Source organism: Mustela erminea, chromosome 11, assembly GCF_009829155.1.
Source record: "Mustela erminea isolate mMusErm1 chromosome 11, mMusErm1.Pri, whole genome shotgun sequence".
In the NCBI taxonomy this organism is placed as follows: Eukaryota; Metazoa; Chordata; class Mammalia; order Carnivora; family Mustelidae; genus Mustela; species Mustela erminea.
The window spans coordinates 97,796,212-97,809,141 of NC_045624.1; the positions used below are offsets into that span (position 1 = coordinate 97,796,212).

Here is a 12,930-nt window from a genome sequence, read left to right on the forward strand (position 1 = left end):
GCCTCTGTGTATTTCAGACAAGGACTCAGATGGAATCTGTCCAGATTATCATTTGATTAGGAAAAATAAAAATTTGCTGTAAATTTAATTTCAGCTCAGAATCTTTATTTCTGTGAATTTCCTCTGTGTCCTGGGTATGGTTCCACAGCTAGGTAGGGACAGAATCATCAGGATGACATGTGGGCCCCCATGGTGCCATCCAGGCTGAGAGTTCTCTGAGCTGTTCATGAGTCCACATGTGCTCCCAGAACCCCCACTTCTAGTTCTGATCTCTCTTAAACAGGGGGATAATTTGGCTTCTGCCACATATCCTTTGTTTCCTTCTCAGGAAGCTGTTTTCTTCTTTCTTTGCTTTTTCCCCATCTGCATCATATGCAGCAGAAATGTCTTATTTCCTCACAGAACCTGTCTCACTTCCCTAGTTCCAGCATCCATGAGGGTTTTCCTGTGTTTATTACTCTGTTATCTCTATAGTTATCTGTCAGAATGGAATCAGAGTGGTGCCTACTCTGCTATCTCAGTGGAAGGTTCTTTATCATAATCCGTCATTTCTTTCAGCATGTATAACTTTCTACATGGAAACAGTGGAACACTATCTAGGGGTTCGAATGGGAATCGCTGTACACAGTGGAAATGTAGAGGAACAATCACTGGGCAGAGTGGTCGTTAAGCTGCAAACCTCAAAAGAAATGCTTGCCCAGTAAACAGCTCTGGGAGTGAGGATCCAGCAAGAAGCTGTGAGAACTCCTGTTTGCTCAGGCCCTGGAAGGACCTTTGCACACTGCAGGCTGTTAGACTGGTAGTGTCTGGGTGTGGATAGCAGTTCAAATCTCCAGTCCACCTTATTTTCCGTTATTTTGCTATTTCAAATGTGTCCTATATGTGGGGTTTTCTCTGTAAAATGAAAATAGGTGCTCTTTTTCATGGCACCTTGGAGGTGGTAATTTGCTTTAGGATGAAGCTGAATGTCTCTTTCCCAGCTACTGGCTGCCAGAAACTTATTGTAGTGGATGATGAATGCAAACTTAGTACCTTTTATGAGATGGTTATGCCATGGAAGTTGTTGCTGATACTATGGGTGAATAATGGAAGGATTATATGGTCTGAATCAGTGGTGGCAATGACAAACATGGCTTCCCCATGGGACAGGGTGTCTTGACCCATTTCTGCTATAGACCAAGAAGGACTGGAGAGAGAAAGCACAAATCTCTTTGGGGTTCCATTGTGGAGGCCAATTTCAGTGTTATCAACTTGGTCAGGTAAAGAAAGGGAAGAAGGGTATTTCTGGATTCGCTGATACTACTGTGCTTGTTGCCTGGGACCCCAAAAGCTAGAAGAATCTACAAACTTTTCTCTCTCTCTAAAAAAGATGACATCTACCATTATCATGTGAGAAAGTCCCTAAGCAAAGAAGGCAAGAAACCTAGAACCAAATTGTCCAATGTTCAGCTTCTTGTTACTCCATTTGTCCTCTCAGAGACGTGTTGGTATATTGCTCTGAATAAACAGAGTACTAAGACAAATAAGGAAGAGACTGCATAATATGTTAAACTTTTGGCCAAGAGAATGAAGGAGGCCAAAGAAAAATGCCAGGAGCAGATCACTGAGATGGAAAATGACCTCTCTGACAGTTTCTACCTCTAAGCCTGATTCCAGTCAAAAATGAGATTTTCTAAGAGTGACAAATAAATAAGATCAGACATCGCAGAAGAAAGAAAGAAAGTAAGAAAGAAAGAAAGACAGAAGGAACAAGAAAGGAAGGAAGAGATAAAGACAAGCTTGGGGTATCTATGTGGCTTAGTTGGCTGACTGGCACTTGATTTCAGTTTAGTTCATAATCTGAGGGTGGTGAGGTTGAGTCCTGTGTTGGGCTCTGGGCTCAGCGAGGAGTCTGCTTGTCCCTCTTCCTCTGCCCTTCCACTTGCTCTCTCTCTCTCTCTCTCTCAAATAAATAAATAAATAAATAAATAAAATCTTAAAGAAAACATTTATTGTCTTACTTATGATTATAAATACAATTTAAGAGCATTAAATATTATAAGAAAGCTAAAACAATCTCCATTGGAGATTGACATTTTTTTTTAAAGATTTTATTATTTATTTGACAGAGAGAGATCACAAGTAAGCAGAGAGTCAGGCAGAGAGAGAGAGAGAGAGAGAGAGGAGGAAGCAGGCTCCCTGCTGAGCAGAGAGCCCGATGCGGGACTCGATCCCAGGACCCTGAGATCATGACCTGAGCCGAAGGCAGCGGCTTAACCCACTGAGCCACCCAGGCACCCTGGAGATTGACATTTTAATAAAAACAGCTTTTCAGCTATTTTCTCTCTCAACATATATAACACTATATTATTACACACAATGTTCTTTTTTCCTTCAGCTAAATCTTCTTGATACCTGTTTATATGAATAAATAAGTCTGCATTATCACTGATGAATGAAGACTTCTTCTGGATGCACATACTGTGATTCACTTATTTCTATAACTTATTTCCACTCATGGGCAGCAGTTCCATTTATTCATGATTGCAACATAGCCTCAGTATACTTTTTTCTATACCTATCTATACATGTTTGGTCCATTGTCACTATAGGAAAATTTTCTAGGAATGGCTTCACTAGGTCAAAAGATATACCACGTACACACATGTGTATGTGTATGTATAATATATACATATAATATTTCATGTGTAACATGAGATAATTATATATATGAATATTTTATATAATATATATATGGTATACACTGTATATTTCAGTGGTAACTTATGCACACTGAAGGAAATAGATGGATATATACAAAAAGACTACATATATATATATAGAATCTTGATAGTTGCTGTCAATTGCCTTCTGGGAAGACATATCCATTTATGCTTCTTAGAATACTACCAAGAGAATGTAATCTGCAATTCTTTGTGTAACTGGTCCTTACAAAAAATTTTAAAAAATCTCCCAGAGCTACTTAAGATGCTTCTACAAAACAATGCAACCCCAAATCACTAAGATGAAGACACAAGACTCCACAGATGCATAACCATATCCTATGTCTGAGAAACCACCAGTGGCATAACAAGACACAAGAAAGAAATAAGGTCTGGCTGGTTTCTTTTGGACAAGTTATTAGATCTGTAAAGAGCTCTGAGCTTCTTGAAATGTACATATGGGTTGGGTGAGACCAGTGATTGTATTAAGGAGGGCACAGATTGCGTGGAGCACTGGGTGTTATATGCAAACAATGAATCATGGAACACAACATCAAAAACTAATGATGTACTGTATGGTGGCTAACATAATATTATAAAAAATTATAAAAAAGAAAAGAAAAGAAATGAAGGTATAGGAACTTGCCTCCACACTAATGTTCTCTAGAAAGTCTATTCATGTCTATTCAATTGTTATTCATGCTATTTGGTTATAAGTTCTCCTCAAATACTTCCAGTCATGATAGAGGGATATTTACCAAATGCACAAAGTGTATTCTGTTCGCCTGAAATGTCTTGCGGGGCAGAACTGCTGTTAATGAGCAAGAAAATTAGAACAAGATAAATGGAATTTGGTACTTATGTTTTCAATCATATATGGGGGGGCAGGATTGTGGTCAGCAAGAGTTTTATAATATGTTTTGAGCTTTTAATTTAAAAATCTTAGGTTCTGAGTAAAATATATATAATGACTAATAATATATGATATACATAGCATAGGTATCTTAATCTCCCAGGAAACAGTACTGTCTAACAATCAAAGCTTCCTGATAAGCTTTGTGGCTTCCCACCCTTTCTAGGAATAGATCCTGGCTTTACCTGGCAGTTCTCAGAGGCATGTGTGGACAAACTGTCCCAACAAAAGACTGTGAACTTTAGGAAGTCAGAGAGGCATACAAATAAATACACAGATGCTGGTCTTCTCTGCTAAAATTATGTGCTTTTCTCCTTGTTTAGTCCAGACCTTTTATTTTTCCTACCTATCAGATATACAAAGCACTCCTCACTGGTCAGGAAGCCGGGCATCCTGTGGATGGTTAAATATAAAGTCATATCAGGTGGAATCAATTAGCACTAATTAACAGAATCTTTCAGTTTTAAGCCACCTGATCAGCTGAGGCGTTTACAGGTCTGACAAGTGCAGATGAGCGACCCTTGTCACAGTTCGGGGAGGTAAATGATCCAATTAGTGAGGCAATATTTGGCTGCCATAACTAAAGATGCTGCTGACCTTCCCTGGCACGATGGCTTCCCTCCCCTTCTAACTGCAAAAATATCTTCTCTCCTTGTGCCTCGAGTTGTATGCTGAATGTCTATTATATCTCATTCTCTTTGTAGTCTTACCCTTTTCTGGGTGAACAGAGTCAAGACATGTTGGCCTTTTTTTTTGCCCCAGAGGGCGAAAGTAAAGGAAGAGGCCATGTGAGCAACTGGGGGGAGCAGGACAGCAGGGAGGAATCAGCCTCCATGAAATGTTACTTAAAATATCAGAGTTGATATCCGTAGAAGAGTACCTAAGTCAGCTACAATGAAAATGAAAATATTACAAATTTTGACTTTTCTCTCTGTTATTTCTGTGATATGGCTGTTTAATAACAATGATTACTCATTAGCTGATGAAATTTAAAACATTAAGTAGATACTTTGTGTCAGAATAAAAATGGAAGGATTGATCATCTGTTATATGAATGGATACTAGTGATATATCTCAAACATCCTTAAGCCTAAAAGAAAAAAAAATACTTCTTTATTAATTTTTGGGTTTGTTCTCCCTCCTCTCCAAGAGTCATTGTGAACATGGTGGGTGAGGCTCCTTGGCGTTTAGCATTAAATCCATGCAAGTCTGTCTGTCTGCCTCTTTTGTCTCTACAGACACTCTCCAATATCTGTTTCCCACTCACTGGAAGAAGGGATTTTTTGTAGGTAGAGTAGGATTTTGTAGGATGAGTTCCCAGAGCATTTACCTACTCTTTGTACTGTTATACTCTTGCCCGTTACATAATTGTCTCAGTTGCTAATGAGAGTCATGGCGCTTCGCACACAAACACATGTCCATGTTCCACAAAATTTCTGGGGGTCAAAAGTGAAAATGAACTTTTGGGACTTCATCAAGATAAAAAGCATCTGCAAAGCAAAGGAAACAGTCAATAAAATAAAGAGATTACCCACAGAATGGGGGAAGGCATTGGCAAATGACAGTACAGTCAAATGACTGATATCCAAGATCTATAAAGAACTTCTCAAACAACACTCAAAAAACAATCAAGTCAAAAAATGGGCAGAAGACATGAACAGACACTTCTCAAAACAAGACATATAAATGGCTAACAGACACATGAAAAAATATTCAACATCATTAGCCATTAGGGACATTCAAATCAAAACCACACTGATACCAGTTAGAATGGCAAAAATTGACAAGGCAAGAAACAACAAATGTTGGAGAGGCTGTGAAGAAAGGGGAACCCTCTTACACTCTCAGTAGGAATGCAAGTTGGTAGAGCCACTTTGGAAAAGAGTGTGAAGATTCCTCAAAAAATTAAAAATAGAGCTATCCTATGACTCAGCAATTTCACTACTGCGTATTTATCCCAGAGATACAGATGAAGTGAAAAGAAGGGACACATACACCCCAATGTTTATAGCAGCAATGTCCACAATAGCCAAACTGTGGGAAAAGCCAAGATGTCCTTCAACAGATGAACTGATAAAGAGCATACGGTCCATATATAAATGGAATATTTCTTAGCCATCAGAAACAATGAATACCCAATGCTTGCATCAAGATGGATGGAACTGGAGGAGATTATGCTAAGAAAAATAAGTCAAGTAGAGAAACTCAATTATATGTTTTCACTTATTTGTGGAATATAGGAATAGCATGGAGGACATTAGGAGAAGGAGGGGGAAAATGAAGAGGGAGAAATACAAGGGGGAGATGTACCATGAGAAAAAATGCACTACAGGAAAAAGAAAACTGAGGGTATTAGAAGAGAAGGGGATTAGCTCTGATGGGTATTAAGGAGGGCACATATCACATGGAGCCCTGGGTATTATATTCAAACAATAAATCATGGAATACTATGTCAAAAACTAATGGTGTACTTTTTAAAAATTTATAAAAAAGATTTTATTTACTTATTTGACAGAGAGAGAGAGATCACAAGCAGGCAAAGAGGCAGGCAGAGATGGGGGGGTGAGGTGTGGGAAGCAGGCTTCCTACTGAAGAGAGAGCCCAACATGGTGCTCGATCCCAGGACCCTGAGATCATGACTTGAGCCAAAGGTAGAGGTTTAACCCACTGAGCCACCCAGGTGCCCCATAACAGTGTACTTTATGGTGACTAATGTAACATTTAAAAAAAAAAAAAAATAAGAAATAAATATTGGTGAGGATGTAGAAAAAAAGGACCCTTATGCACTGTAGGTGGGATTTACAACCACATTTTAAGAGGTGGGAAGGGGAATTGGGACATTAAAATATATTTGCACCACCTGTGAAGCAGTTAAATGTCACTCAAAAGTGGAGTTGGCTGCAAACATTTAGAAGATAGTGTAATTAATAGGCTAAGACAGGAGAGAAAATGCAATCATATAAATGCTAAAATAAAGCCTGAGGATGTAGAAAAGGAGAACACACACACACACACACACACCCCAAAGAAAAAAGACAATTAAAAAAAAAAACCTGTTCCATATGTGATAGATATTAATATAGCTATATCACTTTAATGCCAATAATTTAAATACATCAAATAAAAACAGAGATTGACAGAGACGGTCAGAGTGCATTTAAAAAGTTAAGACTTACCTATATGTTGTCTATAAGGAATTCGCTTTAGGTATAGTAATTTAGATTAAAAGTAAAGGGATAGATAAAGCTGTACCATGCTATTACTACTCAAAAGAAAGATTAAGTAGGTATATTAATATCAGTCAAAGCTCCTGTCAAAGCAGGGAAAATTATCAGAGATAAAGAGAAGAAATTCATAATGATAAAGGCTCTAATTCTACAAGTAGATATAACAAAGTTATTTAATGACAGAGTATCAAAATACATAAGGCAAAACTGATGGGACCGCATAGAGAAGTAGATGAATCCACCCTCCTAGTTGGAAACTTCAACACTTCTCTCTCAGTAACTGACAGATCCAACAGATAGAAAATCAGAAAGATCACAGAGGACCTGAATAGCAACCATCAATCAACTGGCTCCAATTGACATTTATAGATTACTTCACCCAACGGTGCTGAATACACGTTTCTCAGTCTTACATGGAAGAGTCACCATTACAGATCACATTCTGGGCTATAAAATATACTTAAATGTAAAAGAATAGAAATGATGCAAAGTGTGCTCCCAGACCTTAATTATATTAAACTAGAACTTAATAACAAAAATATAAGTGGCAAATCCTAAAATGTGGAGACATTAAAAATCACACTTCTAACTAAAAAATGCATCAAAGACATGTCAAATTATATTAAAAATATTTTGTACTAAATGAAAACAAGATATGACCTATAAAAAATTGTAGAATGTAGTGAAAGTAGCACTAAACGAATGTACAGCTTTGAATGCACATCTTAGAAAAGAAAAACAAGATCTAAAAAAAAAAAAAAACCAAAAAAACTAATGTAAGCTAACACCTTAGGAAACTAGAAAAATAAAATCAAATTAAGTTCTAAGTAAAAAGAAGAAAAAATATCTGGGAAAAATCAATGAAATTGAAATACGAACATAGTAGAGAAAAGTAACACAACTCAAAGCTGGTTCTTTGAAAAAGTCAATAGAATTGATAAAACCCTAGCCAAGTAACCAAGAGAAAAAGAGATAATATGTAAATTACCAATATCTTAACATGTATTAAATAAATTGAATAAAAAAATAATAACCTTCCAAAACAGAATGTGCCAGGCTCAGATGTTTTCATTGGTGAAGGCTACCAGGCATTTAAAGAAGAAATAGTACCAATTGTCTACAATCTATAAAGAAAATAGAAGAGAAAGGAATACTTCCTTCCTCATCCTATGAGGCCAGCATTACCCTAATACTAATACTAGACAAAGACACTATAGAAAAGGTCAATTTATCTCATGACCTAAATGTAAAAATCCTCAACACCATATTGAAACTAACAATGTGTATAAAGAAATACAGACCATGACCAAGTAGAATATATTCCAGATATTCAAGGCTAGTTAACATTGGAAAATCAATTATTTTAATTCATTACATCAACAGGTCAAAAAAAAAAAAAGAAAAATCATAAGATCATGTTAATAGATACAGAAAAAAATCAACAAAATCAGTCACCTTTCCATAAAAAAAAAAAGTTCTCAGAAAACTAGAAATATAAGAAAACTTCCTGACTTCCTGACCATGATAAAAAACAAAAATCCTTCAGCTAATATTTACCTAATGGTGGGAAAGTGAATGCTTTTTCCCTAAGATCAGAGATAAAGTAAGGACATCCCATTTTTCCACTACTCTTCAACATCTTACTGCAAATTTTAGTTAATACAATAAGACAAGGAAAAAAAACGTGTATAAATTAGGGAGATAGAAATTTATTTACCTTTGTTAGTAGATGATTTAAATATAAACTAAAAAAATTAAAAATTATAAAACTTTCCCATTATACATTAAAGTAATTAATTTTTTAAAAAATATTTTATGTATTTATTTGACAGAGAGATCACAAGTAGGCAGAGGCAGGCAGAGAGAGGAGGGGAAGCAGACTCCCCACTGAGCAGAGAGCCCCATGTGGGCCTTGATCCCAGGACCCTGAGATCGTGACCTGAGCCGAAGGCAGAGGCTTAACCCCCCGAGCCACCCAGGTGCCCCATTTAAGTAGTTAATTATAGGGAAAAAATAAAACACACAAAATCCATGGTCTGAAAATATTAATTTCAAACTACTTATTTTTTCAGCCTACTTTTGTTCTAGCCAATGATTTTTCCCCTAAAAATCTGCAAAAAGACAAATTATTGCATATTTCCTTAAAAAATAACTGGAATGCTGCCAAAGACGGTGTTTGTCATAAATGTAGTTTTAATTTAGTTTAATTAAGATGGGTTAAATTAAGATAGGTAAAATATTCAGGTAAAGATACTTTCCGCAACTTCAAAGAGAAACTAAGTTTCCTCGCAGCATGGCCCCCAAACGCCAGTCTTCGCTCCCGCCTCAAACGCAGAAACCGAGACAGCCTCCTGCCCCCAAGCCAGGGCAGACGTCAACATCTCAGCACTTGCATAAAGGAGAAAAAGAACAGCAAGAAGCAATTGAACATATTGATGAAGTACAAAATGAAATAGACAGACTTAATGAACAAGCCAGTGAGGAGATTTTGAAAGTAGAACAGAAATATAACAAACTCCGCCAACCATTTTTTCAGAAGAGGTCGGAATTGATCGCCCAAATCCCCAATTTTTGGGTAACAACATTTGTCAACCATCCACAAGTGTCTGCACTGCTTGGGGAGAAGGATGAAGAGGCGCTGCATTATTTGACAAGAGTTGAAGTGACAGAATTTGAAGATATTAAATCAGGTTACAGAATAGATTTTTATTTTGATGAAAACCCTTACTTCGAAAATAAAGTTCTCTCCAAAGAATTTCATCTGAATGAGAATGGTGATCCATCTTCAAAGTCCACTGAAATGACATGGAAATCTGGAAAGGATTTGACGAAACGTTCAAGTCAAACAGATTAAAGCCAGCAGGAAGACACAGCATGAGGAACCAGAGAGCTTCTTCACCTGGTTGACTGACCATTCTGATGCAGGTGCAGATGAGTTAGGAGAGGCCATCAAAGATGATATTTGGCCAAATCCATTACAGTACTACTTGGTTCCCGATATGGGTGACGAAGAAGGGGAAGGAGAAGAGGATGATGATGATGATGATGAAGAAGAAGGATTGGAAGATATTGATGAAGGAGATGAGGATGAAGGTGAAGAAGATGAAGATGATGATGATGATGATGAAGAAGAAGGATTGGAAGACATTGATGAAGGAGATGAGGATGAAGGTGATGATGATGATGATGATGATGATGATGATGAAGAAGAAGGATTGGAAGACATTGATGAAGGAGATGAGGATGAAGGTGATGATGATGATGATGATGATGATGATGATGAAGAAGAAGGATTGGAAGACATTGATGAAGGAGATGAGGATGAAGGTGAAGAAGATGAAGATGATGATGGAGGGCGGAAGGAGAGGAGGATGAAGGAGAGGATGACTAATGGAACACTGATGGATTCCAACCTTCCTTTTTAAATTTTCTTCAGTCCCTGGGAGCAAGTTGCTGTCTTTTTTTTTTTTCCTTTTTCTTTTTCTTTTCTCCTCTCGTGCTCATTTGCCCTGTTTTTTGAAGTCTCCTTTTTCTCTCCTTTTATACCATGGTTCTCAGCTTATTTTGGGGGGAAATACCTTGAGCAGAATACAGTGGGAAAAGAATCTCTACCCCTTTTTGTTCCAAATTCATTTTTGTCCCTTCCTGTCTCAAAAAAACAAAAACTTTAGAATCAACACCACCGTGCTCTGTGGGAAAAAAGAAAAACTTTCTGCTCCCTTAGCTCTGCTGGAAGCGGGAGGGTGCTAGGCCCCTGTGTAGTAGTGCATAGAATTCTAGCTTTTTTCCTCCTTTCTCTGTATATTGGGCTCAGAGATTACACTGTGTCTCTATGTGAATATGGACAGTTAGCATTTACCAACATGTCTACTTTCTCTTGTTTAAAAAAAATTTTAAAAAATAGGGTTATAGAAGGTCAGCGAAGGGTGGGTTTGAGATGTTTGGGTGGGTTAAGTGGGCATTTTGACAACATGACTTCTTTGGCATGTTTAATTGTGATGTTTAACAGACATCCTTGCAGTTTAAGATGACACGTTTAAAATAAAACTCTCTCCTAATGATGACTTGAGCCCTGCCACTCGATGGGAGAATCAGCAGAACTTGTAGGATCTTATTTGGAATTGACATTCTCTATTGTAATTTTGTTCCTGTTTATTTTATTTTATTATTTTATTTTTTTTTTATTTGTTCCTGTTTATTTTTAAATTTTCTTTTTTTTTTCCACTGGAAAGGAAAGATGATGCTCAGTTTTAAACATTAAAAGTGTACAAGTTGCTTTGTTCCAATAAAACTAAATGTGTACACACAAAAAAGAGAAACTAAAAGACATGAATACTTGTAATAGGCTAAAAATTAATAATTGAACAATTTTGGAATTATGTAAGTTGCTTTTCATGGACTATAACAGAAACTATTTTGAGCTTGTTTAAGCAAGAAAAGGAAGCTTATAGTGGAACAGAATACACATTCAAGGAAACCACTGGGACTCAGTCTAAGACATACTTGGAATGTTCAGCATCCCTGTGATGCTTGTGTCCCATCTCACTCCTGATGTATAGCTTTTGCTCTGCTGTTCTCCTTCTGATTAGCCTCAGTTAAGGTGCAGAAATACTGATTCTCCCACTTGTGCTCCTGAATTTGCATGTTACTGATTTAGTCATGTGCCTAATTCAATTAGCTGTTCTCTGAATCTCAATTAAATCATATGTCAGAAAAAATGTAAATGCCCAATGTATACATGAACAGTGTTCAACATCACTATGCATGGGCAAAATGCAACAAGATACCACTTTTCACCCAGTAGAATGACTGTAATTACAAAGGCTGACGATGCTTAGGGCTGGATGTATAGTAAGGACATCTTGAACGCACTGTTATTGAGAATGTAGGATCACTTCAAGAAAACCAGTGCTGCTGCTTTGGTCAATAGGCAGTTCCTCATATATGCGACAGCAATCCCATACCCACGAACTGGCCCATGAAAAATGATAGCATATATCTATACCTCTATGTCAAGTTTCATTCAAGAATGTCCACAGCAGCTTTTATATATCTGCTTTCAAGCTTTAATCTATCATCTATCTTCTATCTATCTATCTATTTTTTTTGTATATTAACCCCAAATTGTGAATAGTCTAGATCCCCATTGAGAAGAGAACAAAAAACTGGTTTGAGGGCACTTAGGTGTCATAGCTGGTTAAGTGCCCGACTCTTGGTTTTATCTCAGGTCATGATGTCAGTGTCATGAAATTGAGCCCCTCATCAGGCTCTGTAATCTGCATGGAGTCTGCTCAAGATTCTTTTCCCCCTCTGCCCCTCTTCACCCTTTCTAAAATAAATGAATGAATGAATGAATGAATGAATAAATAAATAAATAGATAGATAAATCTATCTTTAAAAACAAACAAACTATGGTTTGTTCATCCCATGGAATATTACTCAGCAATATATAGGAATGTCTACTAGCACATAAAACAACATCAGTGGATCTCAGAAATATTATGCTGAATGAAAGAAGCCAGACATAAGGGAATCTGCATTAATTCATTATATGAAGTCCCAGAACAAGCAAAACTAGGCTATACTGCTAAAAATTATAATGGTGTTGCATGGAGGACAAGAGATTGGCTGTAAAAAGATGTGAGGCCATGTTTTGAGGTGATGAAGTAGTTTTATATAGTGACTTGTATCTTAGCTACAGATTACACATTGGTTAAACTCCATCAAACTGCAAACTTGAGAGCTGTGTATTTTATTATATGTGTATTATATTTCAGTAAGTCAAAGTACACAACACATTAGACTAAATTGTGTGAAATTGTTTATAAGATAATTTTCAGGAACAAAATGGAAATTTTTATACAATCCTATTTATTAATAGTTTTGGCCTCCAGGGAAGATATGAAAATTCTCCTTGAAACTTTTCTAGAACTACTAGAGAGGAGTTGGGAGCAGGAAGAGGTAGAAAAACAGTGGACTGTGTGTAAGCACCATGTCCTGGAAAATTATTGTGGGAGAGCAGGAAAAGGCATAGTTTCCATTCCCCTGTCCCTAATGGCATGTGCATATGTGTGTGCATGTACATGTG

At 37.0% G+C, this 12,930-nt stretch overlaps 2 pseudogenes; both read left to right on the forward strand.

Moving 5' to 3' along the window:
* The first annotated feature begins 955 nt into the window (after window positions 1-955).
* LOC116569272 lies at window positions 956-1,666 on the forward strand (annotated as a pseudogene).
* Window positions 1,667-9,135: 7,469 nt separating this feature from the next.
* On the forward strand, window positions 9,136-10,108 carry LOC116568795 (annotated as a pseudogene).
* The last annotated feature ends 2,822 nt before the right edge of the window (window positions 10,109-12,930 follow it).